Source organism: Eumetopias jubatus, unplaced genomic scaffold (genome assembly GCF_037043125.1).
Source record: "Eumetopias jubatus isolate StellerSeaLion01/CBP00866 unplaced genomic scaffold, mEumJub1_p1.0 scaffold_182, whole genome shotgun sequence".
NCBI lineage: Eukaryota > Metazoa > Chordata > Mammalia > Carnivora > Otariidae > Eumetopias > Eumetopias jubatus.
The window spans coordinates 89,940-111,599 of record NW_028274988.1 but is presented as its reverse complement, the minus strand read 5'-3'; the positions used below and the strand labels follow the sequence as shown (position 1 = coordinate 111,599).

Here is a 21,660-nt window from a genome sequence, read left to right as displayed (position 1 = left end):
GCTCCGGCCGCCGTGCCACTCCCCCGGCCCTCGGCTGCCGCCCGGGCAGCCCCGCCCCGCGAGACACGCATCCCTCCGGCGACCCGCTCGCCCGGGCCCTTCTGCGCGTGGCGTCCGGCGAGGCCACATCCCGCACCCACAGACGACCCGACCCAGCCGCCGCCCAGCGGTCCCCCGCGCCCCCCCCCACCCCCATCCGGGACCGGGCAGCGTCGGCGTCACCAAGGAGCCCGCCGCAGCCGGCCACTCGTCAAGCGCCGGGGGCACGACAGGAGGCCCTGGCGGGGCCGTGGCGAACCCGCACGCGCGCGCCCGGCCTTACGGGGAAGGGAAAGCGGTGGGGGCGGTCCACGGTGGGCAGGGCGGGCACGCGTCGTCGCCCCGCGCCTCTGGCCGGACGCGGGAGGGAGGAGAGGAAGGGCCCTGGGGGCAAGCGTTTGGACAGAGCGGCGGTGACGCCGGCGACCAAAAAGGGCGTCTTGCCTCCCCGTCGGGGAATCGAACCCCGGTCTCCCGCGTGACAGGCGGGGATACTCACCACTATACTAACGAGGACAGCGGCGGCGGCGGCCAGCCGGGCGCCCGACCCCTCTGCGCCTGCCCGCCCTCGACGCCCTGCCTTACACAGGCGCCCGCCACGTGCCACACCCGGCCCGACCCGATCCCAAACCAAGCGCGTCGGCCCGCCGAGCAGCCCTCCCATCCCGACTCGCAGTGGACTCCAGGCCCGGCCCCGGGGCCGGGCCCGGGATCCGGACGGCGCGGAACACTCCGAGTGCGCCGGCGCCTAGGGCCTGCCGGGCGCGGATCGCGCAGGGAGAAGAGGCCCGAGCGGGCAAGCAAGGCTGCGAGCAGGGGGACGGGCGCCCGGGATGGGCCGGGGCGGAGGAGGGAGGGCGGCGACGACCTAGTGGAGGGGGCGGGGGCGGCGGCGGCGCCCACGGCGGCGAGACAGGCTGGCCCGACGCCGGTCTCCGGGTGCGGGGCCGGGGATGTGCGAGGGGGCTGGGCGGCGCCGGCGCCGGCGCCAGGCCAGTCGGCTGGCGCTGCTCCTGGTCGGCCGGGGCGCGCGTCCCGTCCCTTGCGCGCCCACACAGCCGCCGGCCGCCACCAGCGTTCGCGCGGGGTCCCAGCCAGGCGAGCGGCGACGCGCCCAGGCCCGCCGTCAGGATGGCCGAGCGGTCTAAGGCGCTGCGTTCAGGTCGCAGTCTCCCCTGGAGGCGTGGGTTCGAATCCCACTCCTGACACGCCCACCTTTTGGCCCGTCCAACCGGGACCCTGGACCCCGGCGGGCCGCGACCACGCCCCATCGCAAGCCCGCTCCTGCCTGACCCGCCGCTCCTGCCTTGCACCCTCGCAGGAGGGGCCCAGTGCCGAGCCCTGACGCCTCGACGCTCCTGGCCACGGGCTTGGCGCACACACGCCCCCGCCCACCAGTTCACACGCCTTTCCCACCCGATCCCATCCCCAGCCCCGCAGGCCTGGGGAACTTCGCAGCACGCCTCTCCTCACCTGCTTCCCGGGGGCTGTGTTTTCCTTCCTCCCTCCCGCTCCCGCTCCCGCTGCACTCCCTCGGCCCCCTGCAGAGCAGCCGGCTGCGCAAATGCCGAAAGCCCTCCGCATTCGGTTCTCCACCGGACGGGTGCCTGGTGAACAGCGCCTCGCTCTCGTAGCCGAGCACTCCCGCCACCAAGAGCACACCGTCCGACAGACAGCCCGTCCTTTCCGCCGGCCCCCATTCCCTTCTCTCCACACCCTCCTCAGGTGGCCCGAGGTGCCCACGAGGATTTGCCACCTTGACGACGCCTGACCCTGGCCACACCTGCCTGCCTGCCTGCCTCCCTCCCCGGACACAGGCAGCCCGGCCACCCGCTCGCCGGCCCACGACAGGGCCCTCCCTTCAGTGCGCCTGGCCCGGGAGTCCAGCCCGGGAAGGTGGCTCCCGTGAGCGCTGGGCCGAAGGAAGCCCTGGATCCCCAGGCCACCCACCTGGGCGCCCCAGCGCATCTCCGCGCCGGAAGCCGCTGCCCGGCCGGGACCCGAGGAGCCCAGCGGGCTCCCTCACCGCGCTGTCGGCCAGCTAGCCAGCGGCCACTCTGCCAGAGCGCTCCCGCGAGCCAGGATCGCGCTCCTGCCTCACAACCACCGCCGCCCCCCGCCCCCCCCCCGCCCTCGAGCTGGCCCCCTAGGGAGCGCTGCGCGCCCCAGCTCAGACGCCTTGCTTCGCTCTCCCGGCCTGAGCGGCTCCTCGGCCGCGCCGGCGGCGCGACGGGGCCTCCATCTCCTACACACAACACGCAGGCGCCCGCGCGCGGACACCCACACGCCCACACCCACACAGCCCACCCCTCGGCACCGCACGTGCGCACACCACCGGAGCTCGGGTCCCCAGCCCCGCCCACCCTCGCACACTCTGCCCCGGCGAGAAAGCCCTCCGCCGAAGGGACCTTGGGTCCCGGCTGAGAGGAGCCGCTGAAGGCAACGGCAGCGCTCAGCCTCGCCTGCCACAGGTGCCCCCGCGCTGGGTGCGATTCGGGCGCTGGCCAGCCTGGGTCCGGCTCCCGGCTTCCCCTGGCGACCCCGGCAGGGCAACGTGTCGCCGCGACCGTCGACCGGGGAGAAAGCACCGCAGGAGCCTAGTGGGCCTCCGTGCGTCCGTGCGGCGCTCGGCCCGTCTGCGCCGCTCCCTAGGGCTCTGGACGTGCCCGGAGCCTCTGTTCCACACCGCCCGTCCGCCTCCTGCTCAAACCAAGCCCATGCTCCCCAGCACCGGGCCGGACCCGTGTCTGGGCGCCGCTGGGGAGCGCCGCTGGGGAAGCCGTCCGGGGAGCGCCGCCATCGGTGCATGGGTGGTTCAGTGGTAGAATTCTCGCCTGCCACGCGGGAGGCCCGGGTTCGATTCCCGGCCCATGCAGCACGCCGTCCCCTTTTGGCCAGCCCTGCAGCCCCAACGCGCGCACGCGCGCGCCCCCGGCTTCCTCTCGCCCACGCTCAAGGCCCCTGGCCGAAACCAGCTCGGCTCCGGACCCAGCCGGAGCCCGGCCCTGCCCTGCCGCCCGTTCCCTTCCTCTCCGTCTCTCTCGCCCAGGGGACCAAACTCCACCCAGCGCCCGACGCCCCTGGCCCGCCCACACGCCTCCCCTGCCCCTTTCCTCTTCAGGACCCTGAGCACCCCGCTTCGCTCACCCGCCTCTCCTCCAGCAACGCTTCCCGGCACCACCACACACCGGCGCCGCGCCGCTCCAGAGCCCACGGGGCCGCGCCCCACCTCCCCGCCTTTGCCCACGGTTCCTCCCTCCCTGCCTCACTCTACCCACACTCCCACAATCCTCCTCTCTTTGCACAACCAGGGGCAACCGACTTGCCACCCTTAGCCCTGATCCGTCCCATTCTCCTGCAGGGACCCTCACAAACTCACTGGGGTGCACCGGGAAGACCAAATGCATGGCACCACATCCTCCCGACGCCCGCCCTATAGTCTCTTGAAGGCCCGCTTGGCCGCAGTAGCCGGCAAACTCCGCCGCTGCTGCAACGCTAGGACCCCCGGCAGCACCAGGTCCACAACCGCCCGCGCCAGCGCTAGCACCGGCAGCACCTATCTCCCCACCCCCCCAGCCCCCCTCCCCCGCCTCCGCCGCCGTCGCCGCCGCCACCGCCGCCGCCGCCGCCGTCACCACCACCACCACCACCCCCCCCTCGCAACAGCAGCGGCGGCACCAAGTCCACCAGCAGAGCGGCACCTGGACCAGCACCGGCTCGGCTGTGGGTACCGCCACCACCACCGCTTGGACCGAGTCCAGCACCGCACACCACCACGGGCACCGTTGCCAACAGCACTAGAGTCCTTCGGCGCCACCGCCACTGCCCCGACACCATCACCAACAGAACGGAGTCCAGCACCAGCGAACCAGCAGGGGCATCGCCGCCCACCGCACTAAAGTCCTCCACCATCGCTGCCGCCCCGCAAACACCAGCACCACTAGGACCGAGTCCACCGCCGCACACCACCACGGGCACCGTTGCCAAGAGCACTAAAGTCCTTCAGCACCACCACCACAAAGGCCACCATCACCACACCGGCTCGGGCACCATCGCCCACAGCACCGAAGTCCTCCCCCATCAGTACCGCCCACACCACCACCAAGTCCACCACCGCCGCCGCCGCCATCACCGGCAGGACCAAGTCCACCACCAGCGCACCAGCATGGGCATCATTGCCAACGGCACCGAAGTCCTCCACGATCACAACCACCACCATCACCACCACCACCTCCTCCACCACCACAGGCTCCACCACCAAGTCCACCATCACCACAGCGGCACGGGCACCATCGCCGACAGTCTGGAGTCCATCACCGCCACCGCCACCACCGAGACCATGCACACCATCACCACAGCAGCCCGCGCACCACAACCAACGGCACAGAAGTCCACCCCAGCAGCAGCAGCAGCAGCAGCAGCAGCAGGAGTAGCAGCAGCAGCAACACCAATTCGTCCACCACCAGCAACACAAGCAGCAGCACAGCCTGCACCTCCGCCCCCAGCGACCCCTCGTGCCCCAATATCCCCACACGGATCCCCTGCGGGCACACCCCCTCCTTTCCAAGTCCTCATTGTTCAGTGAACCTGCGTGGCATTTGTCCCTTTGGCCTCTCTGAATCTGAAGCCGAGGACAACCCCTGAGACAGGACTGGTTGTCCCGATGACAGGGGATTGAAGTCTCGGGGACGGTGGGTTCCCTCACCCCACTGGGACGGCTCCTAGACCCGGTCCAGCCCTATCTCTGGGTCTCCCTTGCCTGCCTGCCTGCCTGCCTGCCTGCTTCCCACCCACGCCCCCAACACCCACCCCTTGGCCTCACCACCTTGCAGCGCAGCACAGCAGTGTCCGCCCGGCGCACCTCCTCTGCCAGGGTCCTGTCGCACCCCGGGGGCCTCCAGCTTTCTTGCACCGGGACCCACTCTCCACCACTTGCCCGACACCCATCCCTCACACTCACGGCCGGCAGTCCTGGCCTCCCACGGGCTCCTCAGGCTCACTCCTACTCTCTCCCTTCCGCTACCTCAGAGCTCACCCTCTCGCACAGGTGCACACGTACGTGCCTGGCGTGGCGCCGGGGAAGGTGCCCTTCCCCCCCCCCCCACCGAAGCCTCTGCACACACCCTGCCCGAGTGTCCAGCCACACTCTGGCCCGGGTCCCGCAAGCCCCACACCTCCCCGCCCGGCACCCTTCCCACACACCCGGGCTGCCCCCGGCCCTCCTCTCCTGCTCGGATCCTGTTCCTCTGTGCCTTAACTCCCGTGGGAGGCCACCCCCGTGCGCAAACACCTTCAACACGCGGGATCCCCCACGGCACGCACCCCACACGCTCACACACACACCCCCCACACGCTCACACACACATCCCATACACTCACACAAACACCCCACGCTCCTACACACACCACACATGCTGACGCACGCAGCACACACAGCCCCATATGCTCACACACACCACCCCACACGCTCACACCCACCCCATACGCTCTGTCACACACACCGCACACGCTCACACGCACCACCACACGCTCACACACCCGCACCACACACGCACGCACCATACACCGACAAACACGCTCACACACACACACATCCCATGCACTCAATCACACACACCCCACACGCTCGTACACACACCCCACATGCTGAGAACGAGACCACACCCCCATATGGTCACCCCCCCACACACACACCCCCATACGCTCACTCACACCCCACACGCTGAGACGCACACCCCATACGCTCACACACACAGCACACACACCCCACACGCTGAAACACACACACCATACCCTCACACACACCCCACACGCTCACACACACATCCCATACACTCACAAAACCCCCCGACGCTCCTACACACACCCCACATGCTGACACACACAGCACACACACGCTCACACACACATCGCACGTGGTGACACACACAGCACACACAGCCCCATATGCTCACACACACCACCCCCACACGCTCACACACACCCCACACGCTGACACACCCGCACCCACACATGCAAGCACCACACACGCACGCACCACACACCGACACACACGCTCACACCACACACACACACACACAGATCCCATGCACTCAATCACACACACCCCACACGCTCGTAGCCACACCCCACATGCTGACACCCAGCACACACCCCCATATGGTCACACAGACACACACACGCTCACACACACACACCCCATACGCTCACTCACACCCCACACGCTGAGACACACACCCCATACGCTCACACACACACCACACACACCCCACACGTTCAAACACACACACCATTCCCTCACTCACACACACCCCACACGCTCACACACACACACATCCACACGCTCACACACCCCATACGCTCAAGCACACACACCCCACACGCTCACCCACCGACCGCGCACGCTCACACACACACTCTCACACGCACACACCACACGCGCACGCACCACACACCGATACACGCGCTCACTCACACACACACACACACACACACAGAGAAACAGAGGCGCTGAGGGATCTTCCCGTAGTGCTGGGAAGCACCTGGCTGCCCACAGCGGCTCCATTCCACCGCTGGTACGACCCTGTCGCAACCCAGCCATGGTGCTGCTCCGGCCCGTTTGGGTGGTGCACGGGCTGTCCGCTTGGGCTCCTAAAGGAGACAATCTCTGAACACACAGCAGCTCCTTGGCGGACAGGGGCGTGCAAGTGGTGGTGGGAAGGAGACTGTGGTCTGCGATTTAGCTGGAGGAGCACCCGGACAAGACGACGGGCACAGGGGTGGAGAGAGGGCTGGAGTAGATCCTGGCTAGGGGCAGGCTAAGGCGCCAAATGAAAATCTTAAACGGGAAATCTAGGTCGTGGGCCTGCGCGGTGGGGGTGGGGGCTGGAGGCGGTGCAAGGCGTTCCAGGGAACACGCTTTGCCACTTTGCCGTGGGATTCAAGGGATGGGGGATGCGATTTCAAGGACCTGTTGGCTCCGAGTCCACCGTCTGTCTCCGGTGCGCCCTCCACCCCGTGCCCCCTGCTTGGCTGTTGGGTTTTCCCCACCGGCCTCCCGAATCTTCGTGCTCCCTCTCCTGCACTGCCCGTCGGTCTGCTTCCTGGACGCGTCCAGATTCGTTTTCCCAACTCCACCTCCCGGGCGCAACCGTGCCGCTCTCCGCTCGCGGTGGCCGGGAAGCAGGTCCGAGCGGTGGCTGGCCCGAGGGCGAGGGAAGGGACCAGGGGCTCCAGCAGGTGACCCACCCGACTCAACGAGGTAGATCGCTCACCCTGCCCCGACCTCTTCCCGCACTCCCAGCCCCCTCCCCCTTTCCCCGCACCGACACCACTAACTAGACCCTCGGGAAGGAGCAAGGGGTGGCTTGTCAGGGGTGGCGGGGTTCCTCCTGGCGTCAGCAGTGCAGCCGGAGAGTCCAAGCACCTGCGGTGGCCGGACGTGCGGGCGTCTGTCGGTGGCCCCGAGTGAGGACAGAGGGTGTCACGCGCGGCCTCTCGGGTTTGGGGCGGAGGAAGAGGGGGAGCCATGCGAGCGCCCAGGGGAGGCGCCGATGCGCTGCCGTCGGGCGGCCGGGCCGCTGGCGAGGCCAAAAGGCTTGGGCTGGCCGGGCCGGCTGGCCTTGTCTGGGCACCGAGGCCGCGGGGCTAGCCGCGGGGCAAGGGAGAAGCCAGCCGGCTTCGGCTAAAAGGGGTGCGGATGCGCTGGGGAGGTCGGTAGGCCGAGAGGAAGAAGAAAGGCTTCCCTGACCGGGAATCGAACCCGGGCCGCGGCGGTGAGAGCGCCGAATCCTAACCACTAGACCACCAGGGAGCGTCAGGCCCTGCGCCTGCCCCGCACCCCCTGGACGCAGCGCCTCCATACCAGCCCCTCGCCTCTGCTTTGGCTCCAAGGCCCCAGCCTCGCCACGGCCGGCCGCCCGCCGGCCCTACCAATCCACCTGCCCTGCTGGCAGCACCCTCAAAACGCTGCGCGCCTCCTTCCCTCACACACGCGCTTGGCCTCGGGCCAACGCTCCCGGCTCCGGGCTCTCATCGGGCCTGGACACGAGGGCCCTGGAGCCGCGCAAAAGGTTGGCCAGCTGCGTTGGCCGGGAATCGAACCCGGGTCAACTGCTTGGAAGGCAGCTATGCTCACCACTATACCACCAACGCTGCACAGCCCGGGCCGCCCCGAGACGCCGGCCCAGGGTTCGCAGCGGCGCCTTCACGCCTTCTCGCCACCGCCTGGGCCGCCGGGCGCAGCCCTGCCCCGACGTCCCGCCGGCCCGCGGCCCTGCGCTGCCGCAGGCGCCAGCAGCGGCCGCCCCAGCCCCAGGCCCGGCCCCAGCCCCGCCAGCCCGATGCGGCTGTGGCGGCTCCGCAGGCCCGAGCCCCCCGCCGCCAGCGGCCCGTCTCTGGGGGGCGCTCCGGCCGCCGTGCCACTCCCCCGGCCCTCGGCTGCCGCCCGGGCAGCCCCGCCCCGCGAGACACGCATCCCTCCGGCGACCCGCTCGCCCGGGCCCTTCTGCGCGTGGCGTCCGGCGAGGCCACATCCCGCACCCACAGACGACCCGACCCAGCCGCCGCCCAGCGGTCCCCCGCGCCCCCCCCCACCCCCATCCGGGACCGGGCAGCGTCGGCGTCACCAAGGAGCCCGCCGCAGCCGGCCACTCGTCAAGCGCCGGGGGCACGACAGGAGGCCCTGGCGGGGCCGTGGCGAACCCGCACGCGCGCGCCCGGCCTTACGGGGAAGGGAAAGCGGTGGGGGCGGTCCACGGTGGGCAGGGCGGGCACGCGTCGTCGCCCCGCGCCTCTGGCCGGACGCGGGAGGGAGGAGAGGAAGGGCCCTGGGGGCAAGCGTTTGGACAGAGCGGCGGTGACGCCGGCGACCAAAAAGGGCGTCTTGCCTCCCCGTCGGGGAATCGAACCCCGGTCTCCCGCGTGACAGGCGGGGATACTCACCACTATACTAACGAGGACAGCGGCGGCGGCGGCCAGCCGGGCGCCCGACCCCTCTGCGCCTGCCCGCCCTCGACGCCCTGCCTTACACAGGCGCCCGCCACGTGCCACACCCGGCCCGACCCGATCCCAAACCAAGCGCGTCGGCCCGCCGAGCAGCCCTCCCATCCCGACTCGCAGTGGACTCCAGGCCCGGGCCCGGGGCCGGGCCCGGGATCCGGACGGCGCGGAACACTCCGAGTGCGCCGGCGCCTAGGGCCTGCCGGGCGCGGATCGCGCAGGGAGAAGAGGCCCGAGCGGGCAAGCAAGGCTGCGAGCAGGGGGACGGGCGCCCGGGATGGGCCGGGGCGGAGGAGGGAGGGCGGCGACGACCTAGTGGAGGGGGCGGGGGCGGCGGCGGCGCCCACGGCGGCGAGACAGGCTGGCCCGACGCCGGTCTCCGGGTGCGGGGCCGGGGATGTGCGAGGGGGCTGGGCGGCGCCGGCGCCGGCGCCAGGCCAGTCGGCTGGCGCTGCTCCTGGTCGGCCGGGGCGCGCGTCCCGTCCCTTGCGCGCCCACACAGCCGCCGGCCGCCACCAGCGTTCGCGCGGGGTCCCAGCCAGGCGAGCGGCGACGCGCCCAGGCCCGCCGTCAGGATGGCCGAGCGGTCTAAGGCGCTGCGTTCAGGTCGCAGTCTCCCCTGGAGGCGTGGGTTCGAATCCCACTCCTGACACGCCCACCTTTTGGCCCGTCCTACCGGGACCCTGGACCCCGGCGGGCCGCGACCACGCCCCATCGCAAGCCCGCTCCTGCCTGACCCGCCGCTCCTGCCTTGCACCCTCGCAGGAGGGGCCCAGTGCCGAGCCCTGACGCCTCGACGCTCCTGGCCACGGGCTTGGCGCACACACGCCCCCGCCCACCAGTTCACACGCCTTTCCCACCCGATCCCATCCCCAGCCCCGCAGGCCTGGGGAACTTCGCAGCACGCCTCTCCTCACCTGCTTCCCGGGGGCTGTGTTTTCCTTCCTCCCTCCCGCTCCCGCTCCCGCTGCACTCCCTCGGCCCCCTGCAGAGCAGCCGGCTGCGCAAATGCCGAAAGCCCTCCGCATTCGGTTCTCCACCGGACGGGTGCCTGGTGAACAGCGCCTCGCTCTCGTAGCCGAGCACTCCCGCCACCAAGAGCACACCGTCCGACAGACAGCCCGTCCTTTCCGCCGGCCCCCATTCCCTTCTCTCCACACCCTCCTCAGGTGGCCCGAGGTGCCCACGAGGATTTGCCACCTTGACGACGCCTGACCCTGGCCACACCTGCCTGCCTGCCTGCCTCCCTCCCCGGACACAGGCAGCCCGGCCACCCGCTCGCCGGCCCACGACAGGGCCCTCCCTTCAGTGCGCCTGGCCCGGGAGTCCAGCCCGGGAAGGTGGCTCCCGTGAGCGCTGGGCCGAAGGAAGCCCTGGATCCCCAGGCCACCCACCTGGGCGCCCCAGCGCATCTCCGCGCCGGAAGCCGCTGCCCGGCCGGGACCCGAGGAGCCCAGCGGGCTCCCTCACCGCGCTGTCGGCCAGCTAGCCAGCGGCCACTCTGCCAGAGCGCTCCCGCGAGCCAGGATCGCGCTCCTGCCTCACAACCACCGCCGCCCCCCGCCCCCCCCCCGCCCTCGAGCTGGCCCCCTAGGGAGCGCTGCGCGCCCCAGCTCAGACGCCTTGCTTCGCTCTCCCGGCCTGAGCGGCTCCTCGGCCGCGCCGGCGGCGCGACGGGGCCTCCATCTCCTACACACAACACGCAGGCGCCCGCGCGCGGACACCCACACGCCCACACCCACACAGCCCACCCCTCGGCACCGCACGTGCGCACACCACCGGAGCTCGGGTCCCCAGCCCCGCCCACCCTCGCACACTCTGCCCCGGCGAGAAAGCCCTCCGCCGAAGGGACCTTGGGTCCCGGCTGAGAGGAGCCGCTGAAGGCAACGGCAGCGCTCAGCCTCGCCTGCCACAGGTGCCCCCGCGCTGGGTGCGATTCGGGCGCTGGCCAGCCTGGGTCCGGCTCCCGGCTTCCCCTGGCGACCCCGGCAGGGCAACGTGTCGCCGCGACCGTCGACCGGGGAGAAAGCACCGCAGGAGCCTAGTGGGCCTCCGTGCGTCCGTGCGGCGCTCGGCCCGTCTGCGCCGCTCCCTAGGGCTCTGGACGTGCCCGGAGCCTCTGTTCCACACCGCCCGTCCGCCTCCTGCTCAAACCAAGCCCATGCTCCCCAGCACCGGGCCGGACCCGTGTCTGGGCGCCGCTGGGGAGCGCCGCTGGGGAAGCCGTCCGGGGAGCGCCGCCATCGGTGCATGGGTGGTTCAGTGGTAGAATTCTCGCCTGCCACGCGGGAGGCCCGGGTTCGATTCCCGGCCCATGCAGCACGCCGTCCCCTTTTGGCCAGCCCTGCAGCCCCAACGCGCGCACGCGCGCGCCCCCGGCTTCCTCTCGCCCACGCTCAAGGCCCCTGGCCGAAACCAGCTCGGCTCCGGACCCAGCCGGAGCCCGGCCCTGCCCTGCCGCCCGTTCCCTTCCTCTCCGTCTCTCTCGCCCAGGGGACCAAACTCCACCCAGCGCCCGACGCCCCTGGCCCGCCCACACGCCTCCCCTGCCCCTTTCCTCTTCAGGACCCTGAGCACCCCGCTTCGCTCACCCGCCTCTCCTCCAGCAACGCTTCCCGGCACCACCACACACCGGCGCCGCGCCGCTCCAGAGCCCACGGGGCCGCGCCCCACCTCCCCGCCTTTGCCCACGGTTCCTCCCTCCCTGCCTCACTCTACCCACACTCCCACAATCCTCCTCTCTTTGCACAACCAGGGGCAACCGACTTGCCACCCTTAGCCCTGATCCGTCCCATTCTCCTGCAGGGACCCTCACAAACTCACTGGGGTGCACCGGGAAGACCAAATGCATGGCACCACATCCTCCCGACGCCCGCCCTATAGTCTCTTGAAGGCCCGCTTGGCCGCAGTAGCCGGCAAACTCCGCCGCTGCTGCAACGCTAGGACCCCCGGCAGCACCAGGTCCACAACCGCCCGCGCCAGCGCTAGCACCGGCAGCACCTATCTCCCCACCCCCCCAGCCCCCCTCCCCCGCCTCCGCCGCCGTCGCCGCCGCCACCGCCGCCGCCGCCGCCGTCACCACCACCACCACCACCCCCCCCTCGCAACAGCAGCGGCGGCACCAAGTCCACCAGCAGAGCGGCACCTGGACCAGCACCGGCTCGGCTGTGGGTACCGCCACCACCACCGCTTGGACCGAGTCCAGCACCGCACACCACCACGGGCACCGTTGCCAACAGCACTAGAGTCCTTCGGCGCCACCGCCACTGCCCCGACACCATCACCAACAGAACGGAGTCCAGCACCAGCGAACCAGCAGGGGCATCGCCGCCCACCGCACTAAAGTCCTCCACCATCGCTGCCGCCCCGCAAACACCAGCACCACTAGGACCGAGTCCACCGCCGCACACCACCACGGGCACCGTTGCCAAGAGCACTAAAGTCCTTCAGCACCACCACCACAAAGGCCACCATCACCACACCGGCTCGGGCACCATCGCCCACAGCACCGAAGTCCTCCCCCATCAGTACCGCCCACACCACCACCAAGTCCACCACCGCCGCCGCCGCCATCACCGGCAGGACCAAGTCCACCACCAGCGCACCAGCATGGGCATCATTGCCAACGGCACCGAAGTCCTCCACGATCACAACCACCACCATCACCACCACCACCTCCTCCACCACCACAGGCTCCACCACCAAGTCCACCATCACCACAGCGGCACGGGCACCATCGCCGACAGTCTGGAGTCCATCACCGCCACCGCCACCACCGAGACCATGCACACCATCACCACAGCAGCCCGCGCACCACAACCAACGGCACAGAAGTCCACCCCAGCAGCAGCAGCAGCAGCAGCAGCAGCAGGAGTAGCAGCAGCAGCAACACCAATTCGTCCACCACCAGCAACACAAGCAGCAGCACAGCCTGCACCTCCGCCCCCAGCGACCCCTCGTGCCCCAATATCCCCACACGGATCCCCTGCGGGCACACCCCCTCCTTTCCAAGTCCTCATTGTTCAGTGAACCTGCGTGGCATTTGTCCCTTTGGCCTCTCTGAATCTGAAGCCGAGGACAACCCCTGAGACAGGACTGGTTGTCCCGATGACAGGGGATTGAAGTCTCGGGGACGGTGGGTTCCCTCACCCCACTGGGACGGCTCCTAGACCCGGTCCAGCCCTATCTCTGGGTCTCCCTTGCCTGCCTGCCTGCCTGCCTGCCTGCTTCCCACCCACGCCCCCAACACCCACCCCTTGGCCTCACCACCTTGCAGCGCAGCACAGCAGTGTCCGCCCGGCGCACCTCCTCTGCCAGGGTCCTGTCGCACCCCGGGGGCCTCCAGCTTTCTTGCACCGGGACCCACTCTCCACCACTTGCCCGACACCCATCCCTCACACTCACGGCCGGCAGTCCTGGCCTCCCACGGGCTCCTCAGGCTCACTCCTACTCTCTCCCTTCCGCTACCTCAGAGCTCACCCTCTCGCACAGGTGCACACGTACGTGCCTGGCGTGGCGCCGGGGAAGGTGCCCTTCCCCCCCCCCCCACCGAAGCCTCTGCACACACCCTGCCCGAGTGTCCAGCCACACTCTGGCCCGGGTCCCGCAAGCCCCACACCTCCCCGCCCGGCACCCTTCCCACACACCCGGGCTGCCCCCGGCCCTCCTCTCCTGCTCGGATCCTGTTCCTCTGTGCCTTAACTCCCGTGGGAGGCCACCCCCGTGCGCAAACACCTTCAACACGCGGGATCCCCCACGGCACGCACCCCACACGCTCACACACACACCCCCCACACGCTCACACACACATCCCATACACTCACACAAACACCCCACGCTCCTACACACACCACACATGCTGACGCACGCAGCACACACAGCCCCATATGCTCACACACACCACCCCACACGCTCACACCCACCCCATACGCTCTGTCACACACACCGCACACGCTCACACGCACCACCACACGCTCACACACCCGCACCACACACGCACGCACCATACACCGACAAACACGCTCACACACACACACATCCCATGCACTCAATCACACACACCCCACACGCTCGTACACACACCCCACATGCTGAGAACGAGACCACACCCCCATATGGTCACCCCCCCACACACACACCCCCATACGCTCACTCACACCCCACACGCTGAGACGCACACCCCATACGCTCACACACACAGCACACACACCCCACACGCTGAAACACACACACCATACCCTCACACACACCCCACACGCTCACACACACATCCCATACACTCACAAAACCCCCCGACGCTCCTACACACACCCCACATGCTGACACACACAGCACACACACGCTCACACACACATCGCACGTGGTGACACACACAGCACACACAGCCCCATATGCTCACACACACCACCCCCACACGCTCACACACACCCCACACGCTGACACACCCGCACCCACACATGCAAGCACCACACACGCACGCACCACACACCGACACACACGCTCACACCACACACACACACACACAGATCCCATGCACTCAATCACACACACCCCACACGCTCGTAGCCACACCCCACATGCTGACACCCAGCACACACCCCCATATGGTCACACACACACACACGCTCACACACACACCCCCCATACGCTCACTCACACCCCACACGCTGAGACACACACCCCATACGCTCACACACACACCACACACACCCCACACGTTCAAACACACACACCATTCCCTCACTCACACACACCCCACACGCTCACACACACACACATCCACACGCTCACACACCCCATACGCTCAAGCACACACACCCCACACGCTCACCCACCGACCGCGCACGCTCACACACACACTCTCACACGCACACACCACACGCGCACGCACCACACACCGATACACGCGCTCACTCACACACACACACACACACACACACAGAAACAGAGGCGCTGAGGGATCTTCCCGTAGTGCTGGGAAGCACCTGGCTGCCCACAGCGGCTCCATTCCACCGCTGGTACGACCCTGTCGCAACCCAGCCATGGTGCTGCTCCGGCCCGTTTGGGTGGTGCACGGGCTGTCCGCTTGGGCTCCTAAAGGAGACAATCTCTGAACACACAGCAGCTCCTTGGCGGACAGGGGCGTGCAAGTGGTGGTGGGAAGGAGACTGTGGTCTGCGATTTAGCTGGAGGAGCACCCGGACAAGACGACGGGCACAGGGGTGGAGAGAGGGCTGGAGTAGATCCTGGCTAGGGGCAGGCTAAGGCGCCAAATGAAAATCTTAAACGGGAAATCTAGGTCGTGGGCCTGCGCGGTGGGGGTGGGGGCTGGAGGCGGTGCAAGGCGTTCCAGGGAACACGCTTTGCCACTTTGCCGTGGGATTCAAGGGATGGGGGATGCGATTTCAAGGACCTGTTGGCTCCGAGTCCACCGTCTGTCTCCGGTGCGCCCTCCACCCCGTGCCCCCTGCTTGGCTGTTGGGTTTTCCCCACCGGCCTCCCGAATCTTCGTGCTCCCTCTCCTGCACTGCCCGTCGGTCTGCTTCCTGGACGCGTCCAGATTCGTTTTCCCAACTCCACCTCCCGGGCGCAACCGTGCCGCTCTCCGCTCGCGGTGGCCGGGAAGCAGGTCCGAGCGGTGGCTGGCCCGAGGGCGAGGGAAGGGACCAGGGGCTCCAGCAGGTGACCCACCCGACTCAACGAGGTAGATCGCTCACCCTGCCCCGACCTCTTCCCGCACTCCCAGCCCCCTCCCCCTTTCCCCGCACCGACACCACTAACTAGACCCTCGGGAAGGAGCAAGGGGTGGCTTGTCAGGGGTGGCGGGGTTCCTCCTGGCGTCAGCAGTGCAGCCGGAGAGTCCAAGCACCTGCGGTGGCCGGACGTGCGGGCGTCTGTCGGTGGCCCCGAGTGAGGACAGAGGGTGTCACGCGCGGCCTCTCGGGTTTGGGGCGGAGGAAGAGGGGGAGCCATGCGAGCGCCCAGGGGAGGCGCCGATGCGCTGCCGTCGGGCGGCCGGGCCGCTGGCGAGGCCAAAAGGCTTGGGCTGGCCGAGGCGACGGGGCAAGGCTTGGGCTGGCCGGGCCGGCTGGCCTTGTCTGGGCACCGAGGCCGCGGGGCTAGCCGCGGGGCAAGGGAGAAGCCAGCCGGCTTCGGCTAAAAGGGGTGCGGATGCGCTGGGGAGGTCGGTAGGCCGAGAGGAAGAAGAAAGGCTTCCCTGACCGGGAATCGAACCCGGGCCGCGGCGGTGAGAGCGCCGAATCCTAACCACTAGACCACCAGGGAGCGTCAGGCCCTGCGCCTGCCCCGCACCCCCTGGACGCAGCGCCTCCATACCAGCCCCTCGCCTCTGCTTTGGCTCCAAGGCCCCAGCCTCGCCACGGCCGGCCGCCCGCCGGCCCTACCAATCCACCTGCCCTGCTGGCAGCACCCTCAAAACGCTGCGCGCCTCCTTCCCTCACACACGCGCTTGGCCTCGGGCCAACGCTCCCGGCTCCGGGCTCTCATCGGGCCTGGACACGAGGGCCCTGGAGCCGCGCAAAAGGTTGGCCAGCTGCGTTGGCCGGGAATCGAACCCGGGTCAACTGCTTGGAAGGCAGCTATGCTCACCACTATACCACCAACGCTGCACAGCCCGGGCCGCCCCGAGACGCCGGCCCAGGGTTCGCAGCGGCGCCTTCACGCCTTCTCGCCACCGCCTGGGCCGCCGGGCGCAGCCCTGCCCCGACGTCCCGCCGGCCCGCGGCCCTGCGCTGCCGCAGGCGCCAGCAGCGGCCGCCCCAGCCCCAGGCCCGGCCCCAGCCCCGCCAGCCCGATGCGGCTGTGGCGGCTCCGCAGGCCCGAGCCCCCCGCCGCCAGCGGCCCGTCTCTGGGGGGCGCTCCGGCCGCCGTGCCACTCCCCCGGCCCTCGGCTGCCGCCCGGGCAGCCCCGCCCCGCGAGACACGCATCCCTCCGGCGACCCGCTCGCCCGGGCCCTTCTGCGCGTGGCGTCCGGCGAGGCCACATCCCGCACCCACAGACGACCCGACCCAGCCGCCGCCCAGCGGTCCCCCGCGCCCCCCCCCACCCCCATCCGGGACCGGGCAGCGTCGGCGTCACCAAGGAGCCCGCCGCAGCCGGCCACTCGTCAAGCGCCGGGGGCACGACAGGAGGCCCTGGCGGGGCCGTGGCGAACCCGCACGCGCGCGCCCGGCCTTACGGGGAAGGGAAAGCGGTGGGGGCGGTCCACGGTGGGCAGGGCGGGCACGCGTCGTCGCCCCGCGCCTCTGGCCGGACGCGGGAGGGAGGAGAGGAAGGGCCCTGGGGGCAAGCGTTTGGACAGAGCGGCGGTGACGCCGGCGACCAAAAAGGGCGTCTTGCCTCCCCGTCGGGGAATCGAACCCCGGTCTCCCGCGTGACAGGCGGGGATACTCACCACTATACTAACGAGGACAGCGGCGGCGGCGGCCAGCCGGGCGCCCGACCCCTCTGCGCCTGCCCGCCCTCGACGCCCTGCCTTACACAGGCGCCCGCCACGTGCCACACCCGGCCCGACCCGATCCCAAACCAAGCGCGTCGGCCCGCCGAGCAGCCCTCCCATCCCGACTCGCAGTGGACTCCAGGCCCGGGCCCGGGGCCGGGCCCGGGATCCGGACGGCGCGGAACACTCCGAGTGCGCCGGCGCCTAGGGCCTGCCGGGCGCGGATCGCGCAGGGAGAAGAGGCCCGAGCGGGCAAGCAAGGCTGCGAGCAGGGGGACGGGCGCCCGGGATGGGCCGGGGCGGAGGAGGGAGGGCGGCGACGACCTAGTGGAGGGGGCGGGGGCGGCGGCGGCGCCCACGGCGGCGAGACAGGCTGGCCCGACGCCGGTCTCCGGGTGCGGGGCCGGGGATGTGCGAGGGGGCTGGGCGGCGCCGGCGCCGGCGCCAGGCCAGTCGGCTGGCGCTGCTCCTGGTCGGCCGGGGCGCGCGTCCCGTCCCTTGCGCGCCCACACAGCCGCCGGCCGCCACCAGCGTTCGCGCGGGGTCCCAGCCAGGCGAGCGGCGACGCGCCCAGGCCCGCCGTCAGGATGGCCGAGCGGTCTAAGGCGCTGCGTTCAGGTCGCAGTCTCCCCTGGAGGCGTGGGTTCGAATCCCACTCCTGACACGCCCACCTTTTGGCCCGTCCTACCGGGACCCTGGACCCCGGCGGGCCGCGACCACGCCCCATCGCAAGCCCGCTCCTGCCTGACCCGCCGCTCCTGCCTTGCACCCTCGCAGGAGGGGCCCAGTGCCGAGCCCTGACGCCTCGACGCTCCTGGCCACGGGCTTGGCGCACACACGCCCCCGCCCACCAGTTCACACGCCTTTCCCACCCGATCCCATCCCCAGCCCCGCAGGCCTGGGGAACTTCGCAGCACGCCTCTCCTCACCTGCTTCCCGGGGGCTGTGTTTTCCTTCCTCCCTCCCGCTCCCGCTCCCGCTGCACTCCCTCGGCCCCCTGCAGAGCAGCCGGCTGCGCAAATGCCGAAAGCCCTCCGCATTCGGTTCTCCACCGGACGGGTGCCTGGTGAACAGCGCCTCGCTCTCGTAGCCGAGCACTCCCGCCACCAAGAGCACACCGTCCGACAGACAGCCCGTCCTTTCCGCCGGCCCCCATTCCCTTCTCTCCACACCCTCCTCAGGTGGCCCGAGGTGCCCACGAGGATTTGCCACCTTGACGACGCCTGACCCTGGCCACACCTGCCTGCCTGCCTGCCTCCCTCCCCGGACACAGGCAGCCCGGCCACCCGCTCGCCGGCCCACGACAGGGCCCTCCCTTCAGTGCGCCTGGCCCGGGAGTCCAGCCCGGGAAGGTGGCTCCCGTGAGCGCTGGGCCGAAGGAAGCCCTGGATCCCCAGGCCACCCACCTGGGCGCCCCAGCGCATCTCCGCGCCGGAAGCCGCTGCCCGGCCGGGACCCGAGGAGCCCAGCGGGCTCCCTCACCGCGCTGTCGGCCAGCTAGCCAGCGGCCACTCTGCCAGAGCGCTCCCGCGAGCCAGGATCGCGCTCCTGCCTCACAACCACCGCCGCCCCCCGCCCCCCCCCCGCCCTCGAGCTGGCCCCCTAGGGAGCGCTGCGCGCCCCAGCTCAGACGCCTTGCTTCGCTCTCCCGGCCTGAGCGGCTCCTCGGCCGCGCCGGCGGCGCGACGGGGCCTCCATCTCCTACACACAACACGCAGGCGCCCGCGCGCGGACACCCACACGCCCACACCCACACAGCCCACCCCTCGGCACCGCACGTGCGCACACCACCGGAGCTCGGGTCCCCAGCCCCGCCCACCCTCGCACACTCTGCCCCGGCGAGAAAGCCCTCCGCCGAAGGGACCTTGGGTCCCGGCTGAGAGGAGCCGCTGAAGGCAACGGCAGCGCTCAGCCTCGCCTGCCACAGGTGCCCCCGCGCTGGGTGCGATTCGGGCGCTGGCCAGCCTGGGTCCGGCTCCCGGCTTCCCCTGGCGACCCCGGCAGGGCAACGTGTCGCCGCGACCGTCGACCGGGGAGAAAGCACCGCAGGAGCCTAGTGGGCCTCCGTGCGTCCGTGCGGCGCTCGGCCCGTCTGCGCCGCTCCCTAGGGCTCTGGACGTGCCCGGAGCCTCTGTTCCACACCGCCCGTCCGCCTCCTGCTCAAACCAAGCCCATGCTCCCCAGCACCGGGCCGGACCCGTGTCTGGGCGCCGCTGGGGAGCGCCGCTGGGGAAGCCATCCGGGGAGCGCCGCCATCGGTGCATGGGTGGTTCAGTGGTAGAATTCTCGCCTGCCACGCGGGAGGCCCGGGTTCGATTCCCGGCCCATGCAGCACGCCGTCCCCTTTTGGCCAGCCCTGCAGCCCCAACGCGCGCACGCGCGCGCCCCCGGCTTCCTCTCGCCCACGCTCAAGGCCCCTGGCCGAAACCAGCTCGGCTCCGGACCCAGCCGGAGCCCGGCCCTGCCCTGCCGCCCGTTCCCTTCCTCTCCGTCTCTCTCGCCCAGGGGACCAAACTCCACCCAGCGCCCGACGCCCCTGGCCCGCCCACACGCCTCCCCTGCCCCTTTCCTCTTCAGGACCCTGAGCACCCCGCTTCGCTCACCCGCCTCTCCTCCAGCAACGCTTCCCGGCACCACCACACACCGGCGCCGCGCCGCTCCAGAGCCCACGGGGCCGCGCCCCACCTCCCCGCCTTTGCCCACGGTTCCTCCCTCCCTGCCTCACTCTACCCACACTCCCACAATCCTCCTCTCTTTGCACAACCAGGGGCAACCGACTTGCCACCCTTAGCCCTGATCCGTCCCATTCTCCTGCAGGGACCCTCACAAACTCACTGGGGTGCACCGGGAAGACCAAATGCATGGCACCACATCCTCCCGACGCCCGCCCTATAGTCTCTTGAAGGCCCGCTTGGCCGCAGTAGCCGGCAAACTCCGCCGCTGCTGCAACGCTAGGACCCCCGGCAGCACCAGGTCCACAACCGCCCGCGCCAGCGCTAGCACCGGCAGCACCTATCTCCCCACCCCCCCAGCCCCCCTCCCCCGCCTCCGCCGCCGTCGCCGCCGCCACCGCCGCCGCCGCCGCCGTCACCACCACCACCACCACCCCCCCCTCGCAACAGCAGCGGCGGCACCAAGTCCACCAGCAGAGCGGCACCTGGACCAGCACCGGCTCGGCTGTGGGTACCGCCACCACCACCGCTTGGACCGAGTCCAGCACCGCACACCACCACGGGCACCGTTGCCAACAGCACTAGAGTCCTTCGGCGCCACCGCCACTGCCCCGACACCATCACCAACAGAACGGAGTCCAGCACCAGCGAACCAGCAGGGGCATCGCCGCCCACCGCACTAAAGTCCTCCACCATCGCTGCCGCCCCGCAAACACCAGCACCACTAGGACCGAGTCCACCGCCGCACACCACCACGGGCACCGTTGCCAAGAGCACTAAAGTCCTTCAGCACCACCACCACAAAGGCCACCATCACCACACCGGCTCGGGCACCATCGCCCACAGCACCGAAGTCCTCCCCCATCAGTACCGCCCACACCACCACCAAGTCCACCACCGCCGCCGCCGCCATCACCGGCAGGACCAAGTCCACCACCAGCGCACCAGCATGGGCATCATTGCCAACGGCACCGAAGTCCTCCACGATCACAACCACCACCATCACCACCACCACCTCCTCCACCACCACAGGCTCCACCACCAAGTCCACCATCACCACAGCGGCACGGGCACCATCGCCGACAGTCTGGAGTCCATCACCGCCACCGCCACCACCGAGACCATGCACACCATCACCACAGCAGCCCGCGCACCACAACCAACGGCACAGAAGTCCACCCCAGCAGCAGCAGCAGCAGCAGCAGCAGCAGCAGGAGTAGCAGCAGCAGCAACACCAATTCGTCCACCACCAGCAACACAAGCAGCAGCACAGCCTGCACCTCCGCCCCCAGCGACCCCTCGTGCCCCAATATCCCCACACGGATCCCCTGCGGGCACACCCCCTCCTTTCCAAGTCCTCATTGTTCAGTGAACCTGCGTGGCATTTGTCCCTTTGGCCTCTCTGAATCTGAAGCCGAGGACAACCCCTGAGACAGGACTGGTTGTCCCGATGACAGGGGATTGAAGTCTCGGGGACGGTGGGTTCCCTC

General features: G+C 70.1%; 12 non-coding genes across 12 annotated transcripts; 5 read left to right on the top strand and 7 right to left on the bottom strand.

Annotated features, from left to right (window-relative positions):
• Positions 1-483: 483 nt before the first annotated feature.
• Positions 484-555, bottom strand: TRNAD-GUC (transfer RNA aspartic acid (anticodon GUC)). The gene has a single exon. It is a non-coding gene; the product is annotated as a tRNA-Asp (tRNA).
• Positions 556-1,164: 609 nt separating this feature from the next.
• On the top strand, positions 1,165-1,247 carry TRNAL-CAG (transfer RNA leucine (anticodon CAG)). Its single transcript has one exon. It is a non-coding gene; the product is annotated as a tRNA-Leu (tRNA).
• A 6,533-nt stretch (positions 1,248-7,780) lies between these two features.
• TRNAE-CUC (transfer RNA glutamic acid (anticodon CUC)) lies at positions 7,781-7,852 on the bottom strand. Its single transcript has one exon. It is a non-coding gene; the product is annotated as a tRNA-Glu (tRNA).
• A 269-nt stretch (positions 7,853-8,121) lies between these two features.
• Positions 8,122-8,193, bottom strand: TRNAG-UCC (transfer RNA glycine (anticodon UCC)). The gene has a single exon. It is a non-coding gene; the product is annotated as a tRNA-Gly (tRNA).
• A 734-nt stretch (positions 8,194-8,927) lies between these two features.
• Positions 8,928-8,999, bottom strand: TRNAD-GUC (transfer RNA aspartic acid (anticodon GUC)). Its single transcript has one exon. It is a non-coding gene; the product is annotated as a tRNA-Asp (tRNA).
• Positions 9,000-9,608: 609 nt separating this feature from the next.
• Positions 9,609-9,691, top strand: TRNAL-CAG (transfer RNA leucine (anticodon CAG)). Its single transcript has one exon. It is a non-coding gene; the product is annotated as a tRNA-Leu (tRNA).
• Positions 9,692-11,287: 1,596 nt separating this feature from the next.
• On the top strand, positions 11,288-11,358 carry TRNAG-GCC (transfer RNA glycine (anticodon GCC)). The gene has a single exon. It is a non-coding gene; the product is annotated as a tRNA-Gly (tRNA).
• A 4,893-nt stretch (positions 11,359-16,251) lies between these two features.
• TRNAE-CUC (transfer RNA glutamic acid (anticodon CUC)) lies at positions 16,252-16,323 on the bottom strand. The gene has a single exon. It is a non-coding gene; the product is annotated as a tRNA-Glu (tRNA).
• Positions 16,324-16,592: 269 nt separating this feature from the next.
• Positions 16,593-16,664, bottom strand: TRNAG-UCC (transfer RNA glycine (anticodon UCC)). The gene has a single exon. It is a non-coding gene; the product is annotated as a tRNA-Gly (tRNA).
• Positions 16,665-17,398: 734 nt separating this feature from the next.
• On the bottom strand, positions 17,399-17,470 carry TRNAD-GUC (transfer RNA aspartic acid (anticodon GUC)). Its single transcript has one exon. It is a non-coding gene; the product is annotated as a tRNA-Asp (tRNA).
• Positions 17,471-18,079: 609 nt separating this feature from the next.
• Positions 18,080-18,162, top strand: TRNAL-CAG (transfer RNA leucine (anticodon CAG)). Its single transcript has one exon. It is a non-coding gene; the product is annotated as a tRNA-Leu (tRNA).
• A 1,596-nt stretch (positions 18,163-19,758) lies between these two features.
• On the top strand, positions 19,759-19,829 carry TRNAG-GCC (transfer RNA glycine (anticodon GCC)). The gene has a single exon. It is a non-coding gene; the product is annotated as a tRNA-Gly (tRNA).
• The last annotated feature ends 1,831 nt before the right edge of the window (positions 19,830-21,660 follow it).